The 27,912-nt window shown below is 41.9% G+C and overlaps 1 protein-coding gene across 7 annotated transcripts in view; it reads right to left on the reverse strand.

Moving 5' to 3' along the window:
* ADGRL2 (adhesion G protein-coupled receptor L2) overlaps positions 1-26,556 on the reverse strand; it is a 185,797-nt gene extending 159,241 nt beyond the window's left edge. For 5 of the 7 annotated variants that reach the window (XM_040408488.1, XM_040408486.1, XM_040408492.1 and 2 more), the window contains exon 1: positions 25,844-26,555. The gene's annotated coding sequence lies outside the window, so the exon portion shown is untranslated. Of the gene's footprint in view, positions 1-15,421; positions 15,483-25,843 lie in introns of those variants that run through there. The other 2 variants (XM_040408493.1, XM_040408487.1) reach the window with 2 other exon arrangements.
* Positions 26,557-27,912: the final 1,356 nt, after the last annotated feature.

Below are 27,912 nucleotides of genomic sequence, written 5' to 3' on the forward strand. Positions count from 1 at the left end.
CTTAGAAGCGGTGGCTCCTGTGTTAGCCGACTTTGCCTTTAAACCGTCTTCGGTGAGTGCTGAATGTATTAATGATTCATACCGTCTCCCTGGATCACGTATTGGTGATCGGGCACTAATAAGACATCTCCCGTACACAGAGGCTAAGGGAGAAGGAAATGGGAGAGATTCAGTAAGTCAATTACAACTGTTATATCTTAGTGTCCTGCTGAGAAGCATGTTAAATATGCTAATATCTTTGGACACCACAGGCAGACTCGGGGGCATTTTGCAGCTGCATCTATTAGAAGACAGGGGCTTATCTGGTGTAGCAAACAGATTTCATTCCAAAACATCCAAACATCCCAACATTTTACTAACGGTGAAGACATCTGGAGCAAAAAAAAATAAAAAATTTAAAAACAAAACCAATAATGTGAATTTTAGATGAAGACAAGGCTTATGGTGCCACTTTCCGTCTGGCGAACACAGGGGCAGAGGTAAACAGGGGAATAGAGATCTCAGCTGTGTTAATGCAGCTTGATGCAAACTTCTATTACTACGGACGGTTATTTGCCATTTTGTATCCTCCCTAACTTCGAAAGTGACTGGCCCATAGGTGTATCTCCAAGGGGACAAAGAATTGGGCATGATAAAAATTGACCATACCCGATATTTACCCAGAAATCAAAGAACAGCCCCTGCCAGCTTAGATGGGTTACCTTATGGCTATAATACATAAAAAAAAAAAAAAAAAAAAAAAAAAAGCTCAAGTTCAATTACCCCAATGGCATATGGGCGTCATAAAGGATCCCCCCCCCCCCCCCCAACTTTCTATCAGAAGTGAGCCATTAAGGCGCACTCCATAAGGAGATGTAGTAGCGCACAAATCCTGACCTAGGCCTCTCATCCAGTTAAGCCAGTACTCTCTGCTCTGCACTGATGAGGGGCAATCACCCCGAAATAGTTGTCTGCAGATGAGGCGCTGGCTTAATTATTATCCGTCATGTCTCAAGGCTTCTTAAAAGGTAGAACATTGGTGGCATAAGAGGCAGAGCTTGTTAAGAGCTCATTTGCATCCCTTTCCTCCCAGATTTCCAGAGCAACATTGCCTGACCTATAAGACTCCTCATGCCAATTAAGATGCTATCCATAAGGAGATATAGTACCCCAAAAAAACAAAGAACACCTTTGACCCTGGTAGAGATGTCCCATCAAAGTCCCATTTGGCAATTATGAATAATATCACTGTTAGTTCATCCAGTTACATAGTGCCAACATATTCTTCAGCGCTGTACAATGATCACTCACATTGGTACTTATCCCTATTTGGGGTCACAGTTTAATTTTCCGATAACCTTTACACATGTCTTTGGAGTTTCGGAGGAAACACATGCAGCCATGAGGAGAACATACAAACTCCATGCAGATCTTGCCTTTGGTCAGATTCCAACCCAGGATCCCTGCACTGCAAGATAACAGTGTTAACCACTGAGCTATCGTGCTGTTTTATAGTATATTTACCCGGCAGAGGCTGGCCGGACTTAACTACTTCTGTTAATCTCTGATTGCCAGGAGGCATGCTCTTCAGGGGATGGAGAATCTGAAGGCATCTCAGCAACCTTAAGATTTTGTATACCATCTAACTATGTGTAGTCAGCTTTATTGGAATTAAAAGCGCAGTCTACACTTTATACCCAGTTTATGTTGCCTGACAAGGCTGGACGAATCCCAAGAGCCCGAGAGCGATTGGGCTTAGAAATGTTCTAACTTTTTGAGTCTGCTAGAAAAGTGAACTCGGCAACCAGAGGGGACCGGACTGTCTTCCACAGTATACACATTTTGATCACTAATTTCAGGAAGGATAAGTTATTTCAAGCTTTTAATTTTAGACATATATCTTAAAGTTAAAAAGAGCAAAAAGTTGTGATTGATGGTAGGTTCACACAAAGTTTTTTCTGTGCTGAAAAAAACCTGTTGGGGGATGTGTTTCAGGATGCAATTTTTCATACTTTAATGCAGTTTTGACATGGTTTTTCACCCTGTCCATTTCAGTGGGAGCTCTGGACATATATTCTGCATCAAAATGGACTGCACGTCAATTTTTTCTGCAGTGTGTTTTGTTTAAAACCGCAAGAGGAAAGAACAAAAAAAATATATATAATACGCTGTTAGAATTAAAATGTGGATCCCCCATTTCAGTCAATGGAGAAGGTCTGCATGTGTTTTGGGCACGTAAAATACCGTGAAGAATCTGAAATAACGAAAAAAAATTAAAATAAAACTCAGGTGTATATCCACAGAGCAACTTTGTAATGGGCTTTGTAACATGTGCCCCGCCAACGCATTCAGATTACTTCTCCCAATATTTACGCTAGCCCCACCCACGTCAAATCATCCAACATAATAGCAGATAACATGTGACCTTTGCACAATGCTTATTCACTATGAGCGGATCACCGGGAGGGCTTCGCTGTTCCTGATCTTCAGAATCCTGCAGAACATGAACATTTTTGAGTAATTTACAAGATTGTTTTACAGAAGGGGCAAAAAAAAAAAATACAAAATTTTAATGGTACCATCTGTGAGATCATAGTCTAATTACTGCGAGGCAAAATCCGAAACAAAAAAAATCAATGGGCACATAAGGTGCAATCTCAACTGTGTTCGGCTCGGCACACAAAATCCTTGACTCATAAATCAATGTTACAAGCCATTCAACGACTTGATAGTCAGATTCCCACTTGGTCTATACGTACAGCCCCCTAAATGAAATAATAATGACTTAAGATGTGTCATACTGGGTCATCGATATCAACAAGGAGTTGGCCACATTAAGGAATGGATGGAAAACAATGTGCAAGGCCTTTGGTTGTTTGGCTTGGAAAAGAACTGACTATTCGTTAATAATTGTAATCATTGCCTTGCTGTTAATTACTACAAACAGAAGGAAACAAGGAGAGCACGAAAGAATTTTCCCATTCGTATAGGGAGGAATAACAAAAAAAAAAAAAAGTTATGAGACACAACAAGGCCGGAGCTCTCTGGGAAGCCACCAGCTGTTTTCAATAGATCTATTCTTTCAGCTTCTTACTATACCCGTACAATGCTCAATAGTTAGGTCTGATTAATATTGATTACAGATTGGCAGATCTAAATCAATAAAAATAAAAAAAGACCGAGGTACACTATCGAAAACGTTATCTGCTCCCTATCGTGGATCACACATGAATATAAGATCTCACGCAGGATGGATTACACTACATCTAGAGTCCTCGTGTTTCATGTCACTCACACCTAAGGAAGGCCAGGCTGTTTCAAGGCCAAAGCATAATGTCTGTCAGCTGAAGGTGGCCTGGATGAAACCTAAGACGTCCTAGGGCACGTCTATGGTGACAGTCATGAATGGAGGTTAGAAGACTTTAATTGGAGACATAAAGGGAAAGGCAGCAAATTAGTTATTTAAGAAAACAAGCAGTCCATGACACTTCTGAAAAAAAAAAAAAAAGAAAAAGCGTTCAGACGGTATAAATAAAGGTTATTATGACTGTAAAAAAAAAAATATAGAGAATAAAAAAAAATAAAAAAAACAGGTGCAATATATAAAAAGCAAAAAATAAAAAAGTAAAATATTTTGTTTTAGATTATTTTGTATATTTTTATTGTCAAAATGTAAAGAAAAATAATCATATAGTTAGAGGGGGTTGAGTAGTGGATAAAAATGGATTATCTATCCTCAGGAAAGGTCATCAATATTCACTTGAATGGGGCGAGCAAAGACGACAATGCGCAGGTAGTTTTGAAGAAGTATCATTCACACACGCGCCCAAACCTCTTCAAATAGCTGATTGGTAGGGGTGCTGGAAGTTGGACCCCTGACTATATAATATTGATGACCAATCGTGAGGATAGGTCATCAGTTTTAACCCACTACATAACTCCTTTAATTACCCCATTCCAGTAAATGTATCAGACAAACATAAAAGTGTAAACCCTCACTGGGTCACTTCCGCAATAGGCTTGGGGTCGTTGTGATAAAACAAGGAGCATGTTCTAATACTTCCACAATGCCGCTATAACTCCCATCCAGACATTGGTCAACAAAAAGATCTAGAGTTGTGCCAGTAACTCTCCACCACAAAGGGCAAGATCTGCACCAAAAAAAACACACAAGTAACACATGGTTTTCCGTGTGGGTTTGGGGTAGAAATGCAAAGAAGTAAATTTCTGCCATGTGTATGTAGCCTTAGAGACGTCACAATTCCCTAAAGAACTGAGAGATTAAAGAGGACCTTTCACTAGAATAGGAAATCTAGACTAACTATACAGACATGTGGAGCGGCACCCGGGATCTCACTGTACTTACTATTATCCCTGGGCGCCGCTCCGTCCTCTCGCTATGCCCTCCGGTATCTTCGGTCACTAAGTTATGGTAGGCGGAGATTTCGGTCACTAAGGTATGGTAGGCGGAGTCTGCCCTTGTTCTGCTGTAGCGCTGGCCAATCGCATTGCAGAGCTCACAGCCTGGGAGGTTCTTTTCTCCCAGGCTGTGAGCTCTGCGCTGCGATTGGCCAGCGCTACAGAAGAACAAGGGCAGACTCCGCCTACCATAACTTAGTGACCGAAGATACCGGAGGGCATAGCGGGAGAACGGAGCGGCGGCCGGGGATAATAGTAAGTGCAGTGAGATCCCCGGGCGCCGCTCTCCATGTCTGTATACTTAGTTTAGATTTTCTATTCTAGTGAAAGGTCCTCTTTAAGTTCTCTTATGATATCCACCTACAATTTGGGCGGCAATGACAAGTGCACATGAACTACACCATGTTTATTCTTCCTAGTTTTTTATAGATCAGGAATGAGTAATGCTCTTTCCTACCAGATTCCATGGGCCAACCATCCATGGGCCAACCATAGGCAAAATATTAAAGGAGTTATTACATGAAAAGTGAAACTATGCAAAGAGTTGGACATTTCAAAGTATTATTGCAATATACATGCAATGAAAATATTGTTAGGCTTTTATGTACATTACATTTTTCTCTCTGGTAGCGCCCCCTGACGTTTATCCTTCTGATCCACCATCTCCTGCATTCACAGGTGGACTAACAAGCTCAGCGTCTTTCCTGCTCCCTCCCCCCCCCCCCAGTGCTGGCATTGTGATCCCATAGTGAAGCAGGTGGAGCAGCCCAGACACCTCTCAGTCATTCCGACTTGTAAATAAATTTAAAAAAATACACGGCTTCATCTCTCTCTAGACAGCAGAGAGAAGGGCACTGCATACCGCAGCAATATCTATTACTGCTGAATGAGGGACTGTTTTCTATGAAGGAAAAGAAGGGGTTGACTACAATGCACTACTACATGATGCAGTAGCTTGACTATCACTTGGGATGAGCTGCTGCCCACCTACACAAAGGGATGAGATAAGTACTCCTAATATGAGAGTAAAAAAAAAAAAAAGAGAAAGAAAGGTGAAAAATTACACGGCAGAGTAGTGTTTTTTGTATTGATATAATTAAAATAATGGTGTGCAAAACATAATTTATTATTATATATTTTTTTTTTTGTGTAGGGTAATCCCTTTAATAGAAGTTAAACTAATATTCCACAGAAAGATCCAAGTGGAACCTGCAAATATGGTGTAAACATTAAAAAATATGTCTGAAAAGGAAAAGCACACAGATAGATGGATTGATATTGAAAATCGCATTAAAAACTGTAGCACAAACAGAATATATATATATATATATATATATATATATATATATATATATATATATATATACACATACATATATATACACATACACACATACATCACTCAACCTCGAGGTTACATATAACCCCATCTTTAAAAAATGTATATATACAAATGTATTATTTCCTATTTAATGTATTTCCAGGTACACAGCACAGATCCACTTTAAGACTGGAAATCAGAAGAAAGTGTTGTTGTTTGGGAAAATTAGAACAGTTGGAGATCTCTATTTCTGCAATTACCTATGGCTTGCAAAAACATCAAATAAAGGATAACCACACCAAAAAAAATACACAAAAACATGAAAAAAATGCAATAAAACAAGAAATGCCAACGGGTGGCAGTAGCCATTATTCCTGACTGATGAACCTCAGTCATATTGCTCGGTTTCCGGCTGTTAAATGCACAGGACACGACGAGTATTTGTGTGTTGTGCCGTTTTTCTCTCATCCATGTACAGCTGGTAATGGCACCAAATTGCCGTCAGTACAAAATAAATAAATACATTCTTCCCCACAAGATTCATTTCAGGTCTCCTATCCTACAGCTGATGGAACTCTACAGTCATACAGACTCTCAGAGTTCACCGTCCTCCCATTTTAATGCAATTAGAGACAACTCTAATGTGTGATGTCAGAAATAGATTTGAGGATTACTGGAAACAAAAAATTGTGGTAAATCAAGTCTAAAAAATAAAATCTCTGAGAATTCACTGGCGTCGACCGAGAAGAGGACACGAGGTTACATCTGTCTATACCCTCTAGTCCATTTACTGGTGTAACTTTCCAGTTTGCAATTTAACATAGAGGCTTAGCACATACAGTTTCACAGAATTTGGGCTTAATAAATCCACCTCTGCCAGAAAACAATCACTCTATAGAATTAAAGTGCAAAATCTAGGATCATTTAGGGGAATTTTTTGCATTTTCCCGTCTGAGCATCGTTACTTGGAGAGGACCCACGGTGTGATCTATGGCTATGTTTCCATATGACATGCTCCACAATAGGCGTTCCGTTTCCCCATTTTATTATCAGGCCAGCAGAAATATTAACAATGCAATCAAACTCCTGCCACCGTCCTTGTAGTTAGGGGCTGTAAATATCTTAAGGACATTTATCCTGCATAGAAAATACATTTAAAATGACATTACATGCAAGACACCCTTCAATCAAAAGCTATTGTTCTGAAAAAGCGAGAGGTCATGATATATTTTACACTGTAATCCGTCACTGGGGACAGCTAAACGCATCCATAATCTACTCTCCTGGTGGAAGTGTTTTGTTGACTGGGCAAAAATTCATGCTAATTAGACATAAAAATTTAGAGATCGTTATTATAGGTGTCATTAAGGCATGGTGTTTCAGTGCAGTGACTAAATCATATAGTAAATTCCTTTAAGCTGGCATCTAAAAGGATTAACACAGAAAATAATCAAAAAAAACATAAAAAAGGTTATATTCTGCATTACTAAATTCTGTACACATGTACAAATGTGATTGAGTTTAGTATCTAACGGAGACTAAATAAATGGGCGGAAGCAGGAAAAAGTAAAGCACTCCCTTTAAGAGTACTTTGAAGCCACGCAAAACTTGTCTGCAACCCAAAATTAAGTCTTTACAGCAGATCTGGTCTTGTGAGAATAGAAGTCATTGACCATCCAACTATGGAATCTGTATTGGTGCCGGCTTCAAAAAAAAATGAAAAATTACAAAAATTTTACTCATTACAAAACTAGCAATGACTGTAGCCAATACAAACATCCAAGTATTGAAAGAAAATAAAAATACTATCCAAAATTACAAGGGAAAACATCTGCCAATAAACTCAATGAACATAGAAAATCATAATACAGGCAATTTTTTGCCAAACCTCATACTTGGCCAGTGCTGACACAGATAAGGAGGCATCATCCACTTTTGGTCACATCAAGCATGTTCCATCATGTCTTCAGTATAAGACATGATGGAACATGCTTGATGTGACCAAATACTGATCATTGGGCACGGCTGGGGAGGCAATTCGGGGCATGATGAAAGGGTGAAATAGTACTAAATAAGTCAACTCTTTAATCCATTAAACCCTTTTACGTCTCCTGCAATGCTATTTTTTTCATATTTTAATATTATTAAATTTAATATTTTTTCCCTCCTCAACCACAAATGGAATTTGCAGTAATAATAAAACCATGTAACACTACTTGGCACAGATACTCAGAGGATCTCCAAAAACAAAAACAGTCTGCGAGACAAAGGAAATAAAAAAAATATATATTTGTATTAATAAGCATATAGTTGGTTACTATACTATGGTTCGGAGAAAGCTGGGATGAGAGCCACAAGTTTACATCCACTGTAATAAAGAACTGATTAAACTTGCATCCATTTTTTGACATTCAGGACTACTTGTAGATTTGTGTTACTGTAACAGTACAAGAATCCACATTAATCTAGTAGCAGGGGAATTGTCTTCATTCTTAATAGAAACCAGAAGGACTTCTAAGTAACCTCGACCTTTTTCTTGATACACACCTGCATCTTGAAATTCAAACCAAAACCTAGTAGCTTCATCCTTCCCTACACCGAACCAAAAGGCACCTTCTTCAATCATTTTGTCAGTGGTTACATCCATTAAAAATAGTGTAAAACATCCAGACTATGATCCACTGCACTCCAAACAAATCTCTCATGAAAACCAATCTGCCCCACACGAAGAGGACAAAAAACGAAGAGCCAGATTTTAACCAAGGACCAAGACATCAATAATGTACAGTTATTGAGCACATTATTCAACACGTGTTGGGAACTGAAACACTACAGAAAATATTTTTTTGACGAATATAAAAATTTTAACATGAATAAATGATGGAAATAGGATCACCTTAGCTTAATGGATTAAGATCTGACTAGCAAATGGCTACTGACCTAAGTGTCTTCACAGTGCACGCTTCTGCTAAAAAACCAAAATGATTTAAGGCTGAAATGGACAATCCCAATACAAAAGACTAAAATATGGCTCAGCTTGGGGTGTTCATGCTGTAAATGTTAATTGTAGGACAAGAAGTAGCCAGGTGATCTATGGTACTGTACACTAGCTGCTGTAACCAAGTATTTGCAAGACCTATTACAAGCAAATGGATTCTAGCTATGACAAGTGATGGGCATGTCCTACGTGATGGAGAAGACATAAGCGTTGTCTACAAGACATAATGCGACTCAAATCTCTTCTTAGTAAACTTTAATGAACTACATTGACGTGTTTAACACATAAATTACGCAAGTGTTGTCCAAAAAAGGAAGACAGATCTTACTCAAACTTATTCGAGCAAGACTTAATGAACTGAACAACATGTTCGACTAGAGAAGACACAAGGGTTGTCTACAAAATTACAGATTGTTGTGGAGAGTTTGAATCTTCCCTCCTACAATAAATCATATTTAGATTTTATCATCTCCTTCCAAAACCATATATTTCTCGCTCTAGACAGATGCCATAAGACCTTTCGTCACCACAACCAAAACCGATAAAGCCAAAATTAAGCCTCTATGTTCCCTCTTATCAAGCCACTTGATCGATATTAAAATGTTTCACTTTAATATACAATCTTAAAGTTAAATAGACCAGAACATCAAGCTAAAGAATAATATCATGAAATAAACTAAAATCCATGTAAAATAATCACATCCTAAGTATTCGGAAGTGGAGAGCATAAGTACAAAAAGTTGTAGTCGAGTCAAATGGCGCATAGACAAACTGGTAACAAATGACAGTAAAAAAAAAAAAAAAAAAACACATTCACCTATAGTAATGTGTACAAACTATAGACTTGGGTCACAAAAATAAAGTACAAACAAGTAAACCATTAGGGACTCTATAATTACCTCTATCTGCAAGCACTAATTATTAACTACTAAAGCAGATAGTTTATTGAACATGGCCACAACGGTTTTCCAATCAAAGCCATTGTAAATTCTATGTGGACAGGAGAAGAGATAGATGGAAGAGAAAACTCCACAACAAACATAATACTTACAGTTGATTGTGGGGAGGACCACTACTGAACTCAAATCTTGAGTTATAAAGGAGATGAGGAATTATGGAGGAGGTTCCTAACCATAAGAAGTTGCAAAGTTTTTAATTAGGACACACTACGTCATGCCCACAAACAGAGAGGGTTGACCCCATCAACAATTAGGAAAAAAAAATATAAAAAAAAGGGGGGGGGGCAGTATTACTATGTACACATATTAGTTCAGGAGGACACATTGCGCTTTAAGATCTAGAAAATATTAATTAAGGAAGCGAAAATCCTAACTTTTGAAGGGTCTAAACTTTCTATGATGGAAGTTTTTGGCATTGACTAGGTAGAAGCTTCTATGCACCATAAGCTCACCATGTTGTACAGCCATCTTTGCCAATAATTACAAGATATCAAGCTGTATCAAATCTTTTTTTCTCAAAAAAGAGTTTTAATATTAAGTTGGAAGGCCAATATTTACATGGCATTAGGTCACACGCCTCATTTATTCTCCAGAAAGTACCCATTGTGCTGTAACACAATAACTTGCTAACCAAGAAGTGGAAGTAAGAGTTGAGCCAAGACTTTCTGACGACTTGTGTTGATGTTTACCCAATATATTCAATGAGACAGATCCCAGTTATCTGTTGCTGTGTCTAAGCATAGCTTGGCACCATTTAGAAATAGATCAGACGCAAGTATGAACATAAAAAAGAACAGACCCACAATCTGCACTCTGTCGGCACGACTGGAAGCGTGACTTGCACTATTCATGACATATCTTAATTAGCACAATTCAGAAGATTCCCATGAAAGAAGAACCAAACCAAGTACTGACAGCACCATGTTAGATAAGGTAGCATGGAATACATTGCCAATGGTCTGCAAGAAACTGTGTGATACTTCAAGTAACATAGCGCTATTTTGAGCATATCTGAAAAGTGATAGGATCGATGTCTAGCTGGCTTCTTAGGTTTCAGCCAGATAAATGCACAGAAATTCGAGTGGACCAACAGAATATAGTAAAAATATACATCAGGCATATGAACACCGAAATGAGTAAGGAAATCTCAGCCAGCCATCTTTTACTCTCTTAGCAAAGCTGTGTCGTAGAGTATTAGAAACACTGCACATTAGCCATTTTATTACCGTCATTCCTATGTTACTAGCTTTAAAATATAGTCCGAATTATAGACACTACATAAAAAGCAGCACAAGATCTAAAAAGCTTAATAAAATCTAGGGAACATAAGCACAAAAGTACTAGTGAACACCATCAATGCCCGAATCCCTGATTACACCACACAATTTCAATGTAAAAGGTCACAGGAACAGGAAATGACATATCAAAATTCCCCAGATGAAGGACTATTCACCAACGTTACTACCTGGAAACCCAATAGACAGTCAGCAAACAACCTGTAATAGCACAATAAATAGTCACTACATGGTGTGTTTTATGGAGAGTTTATAGAGTTGCTAGGCAAGGGGTATTGGAACTACATGAAAAACAAAAAATGCATTATAAAAGGACCCTATATATCTACATGCTATACATTTTCAGATGAGCCAGAGTGTCTGCCTTTCTCCTCAAAACAATGAAACCAACTATTGCCCAATGACAGAGAAGATTATGAAATATAAACTACACGCCAACATTTATAAATGTAATAACTGTGCCCTTATGTTACGTGCGCTCAATCCATAAAACACAAAAAAAGCCATTGTTACGGGGTGCCAGACAAATAACCCATTGAGAACTTTAAGACCATTAATCAAACTAATAAATTATGAACAAGGCGCTCATTTTTAACATTCTGTTGAAACCTACGTATCTACAAACAGGGCATTCCTTGTCGAATGGTGAACAAACAAAAATGTAGAGACCAAGGGATGATCATTTTAGGCATTTTTGTATTTATTTTTTTTAGCTAACATTGCTATACGAAGGGACTGATCACCTTCTATCATCATTAAATATTCATTTCTGTTCTAGAGAAGGGTCGTTGATCCAGGGAGTTGTTTCGATTGCAAGATTTGGAGTCAGGAAGGAATTTTTTTCCCTTGAGGTGAAGAAAATTGGCTACTAGATCAGGAGGGTTTTTTGCCTTCCTCAGGATCAACTTTGCAGGATAATGGGCTGAACTGGATAGACATAGGTCGGTTTTTAGCTTTACGAACCATGTTACTATTACATAAACAGGAATAGGAGGGTTTAGATCTGTGCTTACGACATGCAAGCCTGGGAAAAGACTCAACTCCATTCCTACAAAACACACATGCTCTCACCGACCTTGGCCAATGGAGTTCAACGCCCTCTGGAATCGTGACACGTTTTTCTTTCCCAGACTAGGGAGATCAGACAGAGTTTGGACACCTTTCTAACTACAATGTATAATTAACTCCCAGATAAGCGGAGGCAAAATATTTGACAGCCTCACTTCGAAACTGATATCGCAAAAATACCAGCGACGTCTGGGGAAGGTCACCAACAGCACAGACAGATATTCAGGCAGGAGGCAAAGGGAAAGGACTAAGAGGAGGTAGGTTCTATGCACAAGTAAAGTTGTTTCACGACGATTAGCATTTGCATATACATGCAAGATTATGTAAGCATATGGGAAACGACAAAGACGCTATAGAGTTCTACAGAATAGGTCAATATAACCAAGACCTATTAAAAGTATGAATCATGCATAGATTAGAAGGTGCATTTCCTGTTCCAAGAGGTCATATCAAGCAAAGTCAACTTGGATGAAAAATAATTCATCTCATTTAATGTGGCCGAAAATCGAAATACAACAGGATCCAATAAGGAACGGCAATTTCAAACGCGCTCAATTGCGCAGCATTAAAAAAAAAACATTAAATCGAGACACATCCAGATGAAATGAGCCATTTTAGGCCTCCTGATGTGTTGGTCACTACACCAGAAGTCTCCTGTATACATAGGAGAAGGATTTTTTTTTTTTTTGTGAACTATTTTTGGTGATGAAACTTTGACACATTTTTCACCTTCCGATTTAGCAGAAAGCAAATTTTTGGCGCCTAAGGATTATCAGAGCGGTAACTGCCAAAATCCCTAGAGATCATTCACCGAGACCAATATCTGTGCAAGCAGAATGTCTTTTCAACGCACTCCCACTGTGCACGTTTTCACTACACGGCGTAATCATGCTCTGACACAGAAATCCTAATTCGGCGCCCCACTCACAGTTCAGACCTTGCTTACTTTTTTTCCCATGTTACAATAATCCTATTGGAGAGCAATTGTTGCATTTAATATTTAAGCCCTCGTATGAAAATGTTTCCTATGAAATGTGGCAGAGTTGTTAAGATAATACGTGGGCATGCTGTGAGAGGGTAATGCCTACACAATAGCCCTTTGCCAGTGCCGTAAATCTCTTCATTAGACAACTACATATAACAACGGATCTACTTAACCGTTTCTTTACTTAAAGGGCCATTTGGTTTAACAATAACAAACTCGCAGAAGGATTAGCCAGAATAAATAATGTATTGGTCCCACGATGGGGACCTGCTACGCTCCTCTACACCGTGACAGAATGTACAAAATCCAAAAGCTAGAAAAGATGAATTCTGCACTAAATCACCAGTGTGAGAGTGGGCAATCAGCTGGCAAAGCGGCCTTTTAATCCAAACACCTCCAAGTGCTTGAGTAAACAAGGTCCGCACTGCCCTTCAAGGTGAGGTAAGAGAAGTTCCCACGCTCCACGAAATAAATAAAAAAGTTGGCACAAACACACAACTAGCCAAACGATTCTTGTTTTGCCCTCATTCTCCATCACGAAAAGTTCCTTTGCTTAACATTTTTTGATTTTTTTTTTTTATCCAAGTAAAGTGCATTTTAATACAACTTGCAAATACAGAGCTCTCTCTCTCTCTCTCTCTCTCTCTCTCTCTCTCTCTCTCTCTCTCTCTCTTAGTAAGACCAAATGAAATGGAAAAAGCCCACACTTAATGTCATGGATTTATACTTTCAGGAGATGAGAAAACATAAGCCTTACAGAAGCTTTTAGATCCTAAAATGCCCATTATGGTTATAGTTTATTTTCTCTTGCAAAACGCTAAATAAATTGTATTTTACGGGAAGGATTCTACTGAGTAGATACAAGCATGCAAACAACTTTGGGCTTAAGTGTAATCCATAGATTAAAAATAAATCAGACAGCGATAAAAGTGGGAAAGTAGAGAAAAATTCCCTTGAAGACAGGGAAAGAAAGAAAAACGAACATGAGACACAAGACACAAAAATGCATTTTACCTTTTTCTCCTCAGTTATCAGTAGAGCAGCCTCGAGTTATACAGTTACGTGCATGAAAGTAAGATACAGACTTTCCAGGTTACAAAAGGTCTGAAGACCTGACTAGAGCACTGCCAAGTACTTTCTTATCATAGCTGCTTGCTGTTGGGAATGTCCTTTATATTTGCCGATCTGGTTTGGCAGCTTGAAGCAGCGAGGGCATATTTTGAAGGGCTAAATGGTCATTGACTATCAAGTAACAGCAAAACTAAAGCAAAAGAGGCCTTGTCAGTCCTAAGAGATGCTGCACACATACTGTGATCAAGAATCCTCCAAGCAGTGAAGGCTTTTGAATGAGGTTTTGACATCGGTGGCTGTTGCTAGCGAGTGTTCGTCTTGAGGAAATGAACAGAACCTACATCATTCCATCTTGATGAGTCCTTATATGTCTATCACTCAAAAAACTCCAAAAATAAAACCTTTGCACTACCTGCTCTCTGGTCTGACGACAGTTATGGAATAGTCGATGGAAAATAAACCTCCAAAAAAGGAGTTCTTTTACTATGTCCCCACTCAGCAACCAGGTAAAACCTAACACTTCGGGACAGTAGCCCACCCAATAAAGATCAGCTCCTACCGTCTAAACCAACACATTAAGTAATGTGTCTCTGTTTACTGCCATAATACAAATAGCTCTGAGCCTGCACACATTAGTAAGACCATCAACAATCCACCCCAAACGTTACCAGACCATCAACACAAACAAACTGGTGCCTGCCTAAAACCCCACTGGGCATCCAGGTCATTGTTCCCTCCAGCTACAAATATTCTTCTCGCCTGCTTTGTCCTCCTTTGTCAAGTATGCACTTGGACCTTCTCCATGTTTAAATACTTTTCCCCCCTTCAAGTACATTTGCAAAGCTTAAAAAGAACATGCTCTGAATATTAAAGAGTCTAAAAATAAAGGGTTGACTTCTCAAAACTCTGCAGATCCTTTGTGCCCTCCAGTAAGGAATGCTTTAGTGTTTTACAATAATGATGATTCTTCTATCAAGCGAAGTAATATATAAAATATATTTAAAAAAAAAAGCAAAAAACAACTCAACACGTCTGACATAGAAAGATAAAATACTAGGAGCAAACATAAAATGCCAGTATTGTTTGCAATCTACAGAGTTATTTCGTAAAATGCTATATAGTGGGTGCGTTCCAAAACCCTTCCTGTCTTGTATAGAGCATAAATCTGTTCTGGCAGCCTGACCTTTAGACAAAAATTATACCACAAGGGAGAAACATTCTAAGAAATGCTGTTTAAAGTCAACAGCGATATCCCTCCACCACCATCGCCCCCCTCCACTACCCCCCCAACCCCTCCCCCAAGAGTGCACTTTTCATGAAAAGTACCTGTTGGTGAAACTCGAGTGAATAAGGAGACTTCCAGATAAAGCTGCAGGGATGGCTAAAAGAGCTAAAGAGCTGGTAACCACTTGTACAACAGGAAGCACAGTAATTAAATGGATGTGAATCCCAGACACAAGACTGAGACAAGCCCTCCACCTCCCTTCCCCAATCCGAATGCTCCCAAACAGCCTAAAATAAAAAAGCACTCGTTTTCTACCATCACACACACCAATCAGCTACTACACACATACATACAGATATATATATATATACTTATTTACATACACTTCCAAAATGTTAGGAAGAAACATTTCTGAGGTCAACACCAGCACAGGGCACATTGAAATCCATAGAGGTGTAGGCACAACCTCTGGCTGCTGCAGGGCACCGAGTAAGCAAAGTGTTAATTTGTAGCAGTGCATACAGAGCACGAGATAGATGATATGTAAGCAGTGAGGCATACACATGCAAATAAGTCAGGCTCTCGAACAATGTCTCAAATTCAAATTAGTGGCTGCGAAATCTGTATCATTGTCCCGTGTTGTCCTCCGTCCTCCAAACATGCACACACCGAAAAGATGAGGTTGACCATAATAAAGCTGCTACTTAAACACAGAGAAGAACCTTTCAACAGAGCAAAGTAGTGGGGAATTACCAAAAGGTCATTCCACCCCACAGCTGCCAAGAATCGTTCTCGACAGCAATGGGCGATAGAATGTTCTGTCATCTGTATCCACAGCAATAATCGGACCGAGGCGTTGATTGATAAGAACATACCGAGACTGAACACGACGTCCCACTGAAAACCGACGTGAGAACTTATCAGGAGCTCCGTTTGTCCTCTCACTGTTCACGATGGTGATTCTCCTGTCAACCTTTCCATGGCTACAATGTGAACCGTGCAAGGGAACAGAAGAAAATAAGCTCCTGAAGACCTCAGAAGAGCTGAGAGATGTTCTAGCAAACCACACTGGTCAAAACGTTACAGACAAGAGAACATATCATTAGATTGAACCATGTAAGAACTAATAATAATGATTCTGAAGACCACAGCCCTTAGAATAAAAATGTTATCCTGTATATGTACCAGAGCTAAGTAGGTCATCTATGTGCCATCTGTGGTCTTCCATGGGACTACAGTATTAGCTTAACTCGAGTATCTCAATGCCAGTCAACTACATGTTGAAAAGTGCCAAGACTTGCGTATTACTACATTGAAATTCGCGTCTCCAGCCATTTTTCCACACTTAATAAACTGGAATATGGGTGAAGGAACAGCTGGGTATGAAGATAAGGGGAGGAGTCATGATGCATGATGGATGGTGCACAGTTGCTTTAGTTTAGACCATCATCCTAACAACATAAACGATGGGTCAAGGTTTCGAAAACAGGACAATCACGCTTCAAATTAAGGGGGCACCACCCATATGTTTGCACATTAGACCTTATAAGAGGACCAGCTCACATCACAGACACGTATACCGTAAAAGGTCCTCAAAACTGGAGACGTGTGAGATAAAGTTGTCACCTTGAGGGCAGACTTTTTCTAAACCTCCCCTTTAAAGAAAACACTATGGTAAGCCATTGTTCCCTTGCAGCTCTGGAATCCTGTATTTGAATCCGACCAAAGGCTACCTCTGCATGGAATTTGTATGTTCTCCACGCGTTTGCATGGGCTTCCTCTGCATGTTCTAGTTTCCTTCCACACTTTAAATTGGAATTTAGATTGCGAGCCCAATGGGGACCGATGTGAGTGATTGATGTGGAATATGTTGGCGCTATATAAAATGAGCCTCACCTTGGTCCGAAACTTCTAACAGAACAACACGATGAAGTTAGCTACACAAAAAAATTGCATTTATTGCCCCTTTAAACAAATAATGGCTATAATTTTGCCCCCCCCCCCAAACACCCTTTCGCAAAATGACTTAAGAGCAACATTCAACTATTCTCACGCTGCAAACATTATGCCGCAGTCGACACTTCATACAAAAGGAAGGTTGAGTTGTCCTGTTTGCTTAACAAACCGTGAGTAATTCTCCATCAAGCTGTGACCGACATACCTTTGCACAGCTGTATGAGAAGATAGAGCGTCTTCATCGACAAACCCTTCTCCATTAAAAAGCCTCAAGCACATGTCCAGAGAAGGAGTCATCCATAATGGACAACCGAGACCCTCTTCCCCATTTCTGGCCCTACATATGGTTAACAAAAACTCATTCAAAATTACTGTACTATGAGAAAGCCTTCTCCAAAACTAAAAAAAATAATATATATATACAAAAACACAAAAATCTTATACACATAATACAAGGTTCATGCCCTTACGTCCAGTAAAAATCAATGACCGAACAGGCCAACAGGGGCCTATTTTATTTAAGAACGCGAGAGAGAGAGCGTTCATGATTAATGTGTTTGTCTTGAGGAAAAGGCAGCATTACATCCGGGAGAGGAGACCAATTTTTTTTTTTTTTTTTTTTATACCCCTACGGCAAAAAGGCAAAGACATTACGATTCCGAATAAGATTTTTTTTTCTTCTTTTTTTGTAAAAGTACTTTGTCCTTTGTACTTGACCAGTTTCCCCGGAAATTCTTGCAAATTGGCTTACTGACCCTGGGAGTGACTGAATGGATTTCAAAATGTCACAGAGCCTGCCCTCTTCTCGGAGCCCTGTTAGTTATGGCAACAAAGTGAACCAAGATGCTATGCATTTGGAAGGAAGGGAAGGGAAAGGGAAAAGGGGGGGGGGGGGGCAGCGACACCGAGCAGGTGCCTAAACACTTTTAAACTATTAGGGCCGATTTCAAAAGCAGGTGCAGTAAAAGATTTTAAAAAAAAAGTTCATCCCCAATTTTAAAGAAAAAAAAATAAAATTCTATCAGACTCAATGATGAAGAACACTCACCATCACAATACAAGACAGCAGAGAGAATAAACTTACTGGAAACAAGTGCTTAAGACACAGTGTGACAGCCAGAAGAAAAAAAAAAAAAAAAATATCTAAGAATTACCGAGCAGAATTCAGCGACGGACAGGCTCCTCCAAGCAGTAATTACATTTTACCTCAAGTCTGTATCAAGAACATCTCTTAAAAAGACTTGCATTAGTTTTTTTAACCATAAGGTAGCGAAGGGGGGGGGGGGGGGGGGTGAGTAAAGCCCACACGGTGCAACACAGAACATCATCTGTAATGACGTCGAAGTGTTATTCTACAGTCAACATAAGGTAGAGAAATCTGAAGAGCTAATGGTTCTCTCTCTCCCAGATACATGCTACATCCGAATCTGGTGGTATGATGGGTAGAGAGACCGGAGGGGGTTGGTATATAGAGAGGGAAAGGGACCATAGGAGGAGTATGTAGGTCAACCTTAACATAACGGGGGAGACTGCGCAGAGAGAATTGGGGGGGGGGGGGGGGTTGAGGACACAGAGAAACAAAAAATAAAAGTATGAAATAACTAAGGAGAGGTGGGGGTTGTGAAAGTGATTCCATGGGAGACACCGATCCAGAAAGTGGGGGACATGGGGTGACCTATTGGCAGAGGTAGGAAATGGTGCACGGAAAAAAATAAGTAACTACATGTCTTAGATCTGTATAATCAGGAAAACAATATATATAAAAAAATATTACAATTATGGAAATAGGTCTCATTACCCCTTTACTTCACCTACTCCAGGAAAACACACGCAAAGGTTCCCTACTGGCAAAAGTGAAATACTATATATATATATATATATATACTCCAAGACGTGAAATTACTGATAAATCTACTGCTGTATTGCTGCAACACAAGCAGATTCATACAAAAAAAAAAAACAACTACCTGCCTATTTCTCAGGGAATGAATCATACAATGGTACATTGTTGGGAAGGACCCCGACTCCTCAAGTTACATCAATGTTTGCAAGCCTTCCCAATGGCGAATGCTGCACTACAAGAAGTGCGTTCATTGTCTATGGAATGTCATTATTTCGTTTTTCCTGTAATTATCCAGGCAGCTCCGCGTAAAACAAAACAAACCTTCAGTTCTGATTTTAATAGCCACCGTTAAACATCAAAACCTGGAAAACATGAAAGCACAATATATCACATTGAACCTAACCCAACACACACACACACACTGCGAAGGCTGTACGCTTGTGTTAAGCCCTCTGACGATAAACAGCAAAAAAATAAATAAAAAATAAATAAATAAATAAGAGGGAAAAAAATGGATCAAGACTGACATACGTAAAACTGTACAACAGCAGCAATCAGCCCTGACGTGCCATGATGAATAAAATGTCAATGATGTGGCATAAAGAGTCGTCTAAATATAAAACGTGCTCGCTGCGATTTACAAACCGCCTTGGTAAACGAGAAAAATGTCACCCACTCAACACAGCGATGCATCGAGCAGCGACCGGGGCTTAATAAGAAGTCAATAGACACATTATATATGACTTTTAAAAGGGCATTATAGACAGCAGCGTGAAAAAATAAAGATTGGTAACAAAAAATAAAAAATACAAAAAGGTCGCAAATTCAACCAATGTCAAAAGGTAATGCATCGTGGGGGATCCAACTTTGGACTGCAGAGGGTTAATGCGAAGTAGGTCAAGAGGAAATCCCAGAACCATAAACCATGGGGGTTCCCAACTGTATTGGTATCTCTGGCTATTGGTCAAAGCAAATGAGGGCCCCCTCGCCTATTTTTTTTTTTTTTTTTTTTAAAGGGAAACACCCAGAAAGTGTCTGCTAATGTATCAGATGGCTGTGAAACTGACGGCAATAAAAGTCGACTTGCAGGGCTGGATGGGAGATTGGGATCGCAGAACCTGTCCCTGCACTGGGATGGGTAAGATGATTATAAGAAAACTCAAAACGAGCCAAACCCTTTAAAAAAAAAAAAAAAAAAACAAGGGGCATTTTAATGAACGTTCAAGTTAAAACCTGAAGAGCAATCTGTTTCTTTCCACTAACGTCTTGATTATCTCAACCCAAGATGGAAGCCTGTCGAATAAAACCTCCTGTCCTAGCTCACATGAAGCCATGAAATGTGCCCAAGCAAAATGTAGGTCAATGATCTGCACACCTGTGCCTCCAGAGGGCACTGCACCGGGTAAAAGGCATCGCCTTCTGGTATCCATTACACAGCTGCAAAGCCGACCCAGGAGCTGGAATCTTTTTATAGTAACCCAAACTATTGCCGACAAAAGTGGCATCAACGTGGGGGACGGAGTAAATATGGGCGCCACGATTCACGCAAAATATCGAAAGAAACGGAACACGCCTACGGGAAAGACGTTGCCGTCTGCCTAATGACAAAACTTTAACCCCGTAATTAATTGCCTTCTTCCTTATTGAATACATCCAATGAATTCTTGTAAACTGCTAGGCCAGGCCGCGTACGATAAAAGAACTATCAATTTCGTGCACAAAAAAAGAAGAAAAAAAAACACAAAAGAAAACCTGCTCTCCATCCATAAATTCATTTCAACTTATAAAACAAACTGTGGACCCGAGTTTAATACCTTTCAAATTCTCAACTTACAGTAATAAAACAGATAGCACGTTAGACAGACTATAGATCGCCGAGCAGGAAATATCACTTTTGGCACAGACAGTAAGAACCAAATGCACTGACGGCTCTGAGGCCTGGAGTGTACATAGTAGAAGGGGTGGGGGGGGGGGGGGGAGGCCTAACGCACTGAGGTCTGAGTTATTTTACATGTTGTCTCCAAGCTGCACTAATTGGACCCATTGATTTTCAATGCACTGTTATGAAAAGCAAAAGGATGGAAATTAGTCGAGAGAATCTACTGAATTACAAAAAAATAATATGATAGATAATTTTTTTTTTCCATGTAAGTTATGTATTTATTTATATTTATTTAGGGTATTTACTTTTCTGTTTCAATTGTATTTATTTATTTGTTTTAAGTTGCACACAATAAACATAAATAATAATAATAAACGTCATTGCACAGTGCATAGGGCACAAGGCTTGCATTTCAGCATGAATGCCACGACAGAATTTCATACCACCCTAGCATATAATGTATGTTCTATACTGAAGACAGAATATAGGATATATCCTCCCACACTCCAAAGACAGACTGAAAGGGACCTTAGATTGTGAGCCCCACTGGGGACAGTTGGATGCTAGGGTCTGTAAAGCGATGCGGAATATAGTAGCGCTATATAAGTGCATAAAATAAATAAAAAATGTAAAAAAAAAAAATAAAAAAAAAAGCTGCTCATGGAAGCTATGCAGAGTCACAATGGCGCAGGGCTTGTAGGTCAGCACTGGCATCTCACACGCCATAGAATGCATGAAAGGGGGGGGCTTTTCAGGTCATATGGTTTAAGATACGGAATGGGTAGAGATGGCGGATTTTGCCCAATAAAGGCCTCTCTCTTTCTCCCCTCCCTGTAAGGACCAGCGCACAGCACCATTCTTAAAGGTCACTTTTCATGAGCTCTAAACAGATTAGCTCCTTTCAAGAGCTCTGTCCAAAAATGTTTTTTGGTCAATGTGACTACAAAACAGCAGACGCTTCCATTCAAGCCCCATTTCAACCATCCTGCACGCTCTCCCCCCCTCCCCTTTCTCGCTGCCCCTTTGGGCCTCTATTCTGTAGAGAAATGCAAGCCAGGCTAAAGTTTTCTCCAATGAGCCAGAAGCTGGATCAGCTTTGATATGGTAATAGACCCCTTGGAACCGTAAGAATTCACACTTGCATTAATTCAAACAATTTGTGCAGAATGATGTGAAATGGCACCTCTCTTAGTGGCAGCAACAAAGAGGAGAGGGGAGGGGGGGGGCCTTGAGAAAGAAGCTGGAAAATACAAAAAAATAAATAAAACAACAACAGGGCATTTGTTCTGCAGGATGCTTTTGTGCACCGGGATATTTATGTGCAAATAAAACCGGCGCGCACACCTGAGCGTGGAGCTGAGCTCCTGGGATGTTGGCACAGGGCGATGGATTCACAGCTACACCCGGCAGGCTGCAGATAACGCCTCTTCAATGCCCGCTGCAGCTGTCCAAAGCATGCCATGGATGTCCCTGTCCTTCTCATTCAGGAGCGAGAGGGTCAGGTAACGTTATTCCTTGCATACATGGTGAATGAGACCACGGCCAGCAATGCCCCCCCCCCCCCCTTCCTTGCCAACCTAAGGGATGTGGGTGCAGTAAGAAGGCTGCATTTGCCTGGCACCATCTGCTCTTATTTTCTTACCTTCTCCCAGGCCTGGCATCAACTGAACCCTCATATTACATCAAAAACCAGGTTTGCCAAGCAAGAAGGGAGGTATTTAACCAGTGCCACTATGCCCCCCCCCCCCTCCTTTACCACAAATAGGAGCCTTAAAATAGGAAACCCAACCAAAGGGCATTTTTACTGGGCATAAACCATGCCATGCCCTAGGCACTGCCTATTCCCCCCAAGTCAAAGTTTGGGAAGTCAGCCCCCAGATTGTGTCTGGCTCCCTCAGAACAAAGGATCCTGCATCTAATTGTTGCCATTCCCAGCAGCACCGCCGGAGCCAGTTCACATCTGGCTGCATTTTCATGTAACCTCTCTCTATGTCCCAAGATACAACTCCCCCAACCCCAGTCTCCAGACCCCACAACCCCTTCTGTCTCCCCTGCTTGCCCGTGAGGTGGGTGCCAAGGAGACAAGGGACCCACATGTATCACACAAAGGAGATAATGAGGCTCTGCCTCTTATTTACAGCACAGGGATCAGACAGGATCCTCAGCCCTTCCATCAATATCTGGGGGTCTCTCATTGTGTGGGATGGAGGCTGCTGCCCTGCACTGTACTCCGCGGCGCCACATGTTGGTGCTATAGCTGACTAATATCACCAGGAACCCCCCCCCCCCCCTCCTTCTTGGGATCCACAGAGGAGATCAGACTACAGTCTACAGAGACACAAGGAAGGACACAGCAGCCTCTCCACTGATCACCCCCAGAGAGCCGGGGGTCCTATAGGGTTACACGCACAGGACCGCGGCTGGGTGATCCTGCTGGGGGAGGAGGACACTGCAGCAGCAGCCCCCCAAAGACGGATATCAGCCCCCAGCATAAGAAGCACATTATTACACCAGTTGAACCTCAGCTACAGGGAAAGGATAGAAGTTTACAGAGAGGAGTATACAGTATAGGTGTATACAGGGAGAGGGCTATATACATAGTATAGGTGTATACAGGGAGAGGGCTATATACATAGTATAGGTGTATACTGGGAGAGGGCTATATACATAGTATAGGTGTATACTGGGAGAGGGTACTCTATATACATAGTATAGGTGTATACTGGGAGAGGGTACTCTATATACATAGTATAGGTGTATACTGGGAGAGGGTACTCTATATACATAGTATAGGTGTATACTGGGAGAGGGTACTCTATATACATAGTATAGGTGTATACTGGGAGAGGGTACTCTATATACATAGTATAGGTGTATACTGGGAGAGGGTACTCTATATACATAGTATAGGTGTATACTGGGAGAGGGCTATATACATAGTATAGGTGTATACTGGGAGAGGGCTATATACATAGTATAGGTGTATACTGGGAGAGGGCTATATACATAGTATAGGTGTATACTGGGAGAGGGCTATATACATAGTATAGGTGTATACAGGGAGAGGGCTATATACATAGTATAGGTGTATACAGGGAGAGGGCTATATACATAGTATAGGTGTATACAGGGAGAGGGCTATATACATAGTATAGGTGTATACAGGGAGAGGGCTATATACATAGTATAGGTGTATACTGGGAGAGGGCTATATACATAGTATAGGTGTATACAGGGAGAGGGTACTCTATATACATAGTATAGGTGTATACAGGGAGAGGGCTATATACATAGTATAGGTGTATACTGGGAGAGGGTACTCTATATACATAGTATAGGTGTATACTGGGAGAGGGTACTCTATATACATAGTATAGGTGTATACTGGGAGAGGGTACTCTATATACATAGTATAGGTGTATACAGGGAGAGGGGTATATACCCACATAGTATAGGTGTATACAGGGAGAGGGCTATATACCCACATAGTATAGGTATATACTGGGATAGGGCTATATACATAGTATAGGTATATACTGGGAGAGGGCTATATACATAGTATAGGTGTATACTGGGAGAGGGCTATATACATAGTATAGGTATATACTGGGACAGGGCTATATACATAGTATAGGTGTATACTGGGATAGGGCTATATACCCACATAGTATAGGTATATACAGGGAGAGGGCTATATACATAGTATAGGTATAAACAGGGAGAGGGCTATATACATAGTATAGGTATAAACAGGGAGAGGGCTATATACATAGTATAGGTGTATACTGGGAGAGGGCTATATACATAGTATAGGTATATACTGGGATAGGGCTATATACATAGTATAGGTGTATACTGGGAGAGGGCTATATACATAGTATAGGTATATACTGGGATAGGGCTATATACATAGTATAGGTGTATACTGGGATAGGGCTATATACCCACATAGTATAGGTATATACAGGGAGAGGGCTATATACATAGTATAGGTATAAACAGGGAGAGGGCTATATACACCGTTTCTATATACAGGGAGAGCTGCACACACAGTATATACACAGGCAGAGCTGCACACACAGTATATACACAGGCAGAGCTGCACACACAGTATATACACAGGCAGAGCTGCACACACAGTATATACACAGGCAGAGCTGCACACACAGTATATACACAGGCAGAGCTGCACACACAGTATATACACAGGCAGAGCTGCGCACACACAGTATATACACAGGCAGAGCTGCGCACACACAGTATATACACAGGCAGAGCTGCACACACAGTATATACACAGGCAGAGCTGCACACACAGTATATACACAGGCAGAGCTGCACACACAGTATATACACAGGCAGAGCTGCACACACAGTATATACACAGGCAGAGCTGCACACACAGTATATACACAGGCAGAGCTGCACACACAGTATATACACAGGCAGAGCTGCACACACAGTATATACACAGGCAGAGCTGCACACACAGTATATACACAGGCAGAGCTGCACACACAGTATATACACAGGCAGAGCTGCACACACAGTATATACACAGGCAGAGCTGCACACACAGTATATACACAGGCAGAGCTGCACACACAGTATATACACAGGCAGAGCTGCACACACAGTATATACACAGGCAGAGCTGCACACACAGTATATACACAGGCAGAGCTGCACACACAGTATATACACAGGCAGAGCTGCACACACAGTATATACACAGGCAGAGCTGCACACACAGTATATACACAGGCAGAGCTGCACACACAGTATATACACAGGCAGAGCTGCACACACATGCACAGTATATACAGGGAGACCCCCTCCTACCTGCTGACTGCCTCCAGCTTCCAGGTAACAATGTACAAGGTTCCAATAGTTTCCTCCAGAAAGTAACAAAGTAACAAGACGAGGCGGGATCCGGGTGGTCGGGGGTCTGCAGGTGGTCGCAGCCCGGCACCCAGCACCAGGGGCTTCTGAGGACCCAGCAAGAGGTGGACTCCAGGAATGGCACCAGGGGATCCAGACGCTGAGGATCCAATGGACCGGAGGGATCAAGTAGGTTCAGGGATCCTGGATGTGCAGGGAAAGAGGGGTCCAGTGGATTGTGGGGGCCCGGATCCAGTGAGGGGTCCAGGAGGTTTGGGGACCCCCGTAGCTTCAGTGCTCCTGGCCGGGGTCCAGTGATAGAGGCACGGTGGATCCAGGGGCGGAGAGATCCCGGGATCAGCTCTCTGTCTCTCTCTCTCTCAGGTCTCCAACATTAAGTCAACATTTCCCGCAGCTGCAGTTCCCAGCAAAGTGCGAGCAGCTCCGGAGCCTGAGCCCCTCGGGTCCTGGGCAGAGTTGTGTCAGGCGGGGGCCCCTCTACTCCTGGCAGCCGCTCCCGGGCTGCTCTCCGGTGCACGGGGGACTGTCGGGGCGGGAGGCAGGTATCAGAAGCGGGGTAGCCTGCTGGCCGCTCCCGGGGACATGGTGGCCTGTGCTCGGCTTCTCACTGTCACATCTCCCCGCACACACTGCGGGCACAGAGCGCTGCACGGGGCGGGGGGAGGGAGGAGGCGGGGCCGACTGTGAGAGCGGCCCCGCCCCTCCTCCGCCCCTCCCCGCCGCCAGCGAGGGCTGCAACCGTCACAGAGCCTGGGGGCTGGAGCTTGGAACATGGGGGCCACCCGTGTACGGCACCGAGTGCAGCACATGTACCGCAGCTCCCTCCATGTACAGCACCGAGTACCCCACAGGTACCGCAGCTCCCTCCATGTACAGCACCGAGTACCCCACAGGTACCGCAGCTCCCTCCATGTACAGCGCTGAGCACACCGCATGCACCCATGCTACCAGCTGCCTCTATGTACAGCGCTAAGCACACTGCATGCACCTCATGCTACCAGCTGCCTCTATGTACAGCGCTAAGCACACTGCATGCACCTCATGCTACCAGCTGCCTCCATGTACAGCACTGAGCACACTGCATGCACCTCATGATACCAGCTGCCTCCATGTACAGCACTGAGCACACTGCATGCACCTCATGATACCAGCCCCCTCCATGTACAGCGCTGAGCACACTGCATGCACCTCATGCTACCAGCTGCCTCCATGTACAGCGCTGAGCACATTGCATGCACCTCATGATACCAGCCCCCTCCATGTTCAGCGCTGAGCACACTGCATGCACCTCATGCTACCAGCTGCCTCCATGTACAGCGCTGAGCACATTGCATGCACCTCATGATACCAGCTGCCTCCATGTACAGCACTGAGCACATTGCATGCACCTCATGATACCAGCTGCCTCCATGTACAGCACTGAGCACATTGCATGCACCTCATGATACCAGCTGCCTCCATGTACAGCACTGAGCACATTGCATGCACCTCATGATACCAGCCCCCTCCATGTTCAGTGCTGAGCACACTGCATGCACCTTATGATACCAGCCCCTCCATGTACAGCGCTGAGCACACTGCATGCACCTCATGATACCAGCCCCCTCCATGTACAGCACTGAGCACATTGCATGCACCTCATGATACCAGCCCCCTCCATGTACAGCGCTGAGCACACTGCATGCACCTCATGATACCAGCTTCCTCTATGTTCAGCGCTGAGCACACTGCATGCACCTCATGATACCAGCTTCCTCTATGTTCAGCGCTGAGCACACTGCATGCACCTCATGATACCAGCTTCCTCTATGTTCAGCGCTGAGCACACTGCATGTACCCCATGATACCAGCTTCCTCTATGTTCAGCGCTGAGCACACTGCAAAGGAGAAGCAGAACCTTTCTGGAATTGGTGGTAACCCTACTGCTATCACTGCCTACCATGTACAGTGCCTCCCTGCTGCTTACACAGTACATTTAATAACTCTGTGTACGGTGCCGTGTACACTGC

Source organism: Bufo bufo, chromosome 9 (assembly GCF_905171765.1).
Source record: "Bufo bufo chromosome 9, aBufBuf1.1, whole genome shotgun sequence".
Lineage (NCBI taxonomy): Eukaryota > Metazoa > Chordata > Amphibia > Anura > Bufonidae > Bufo > Bufo bufo.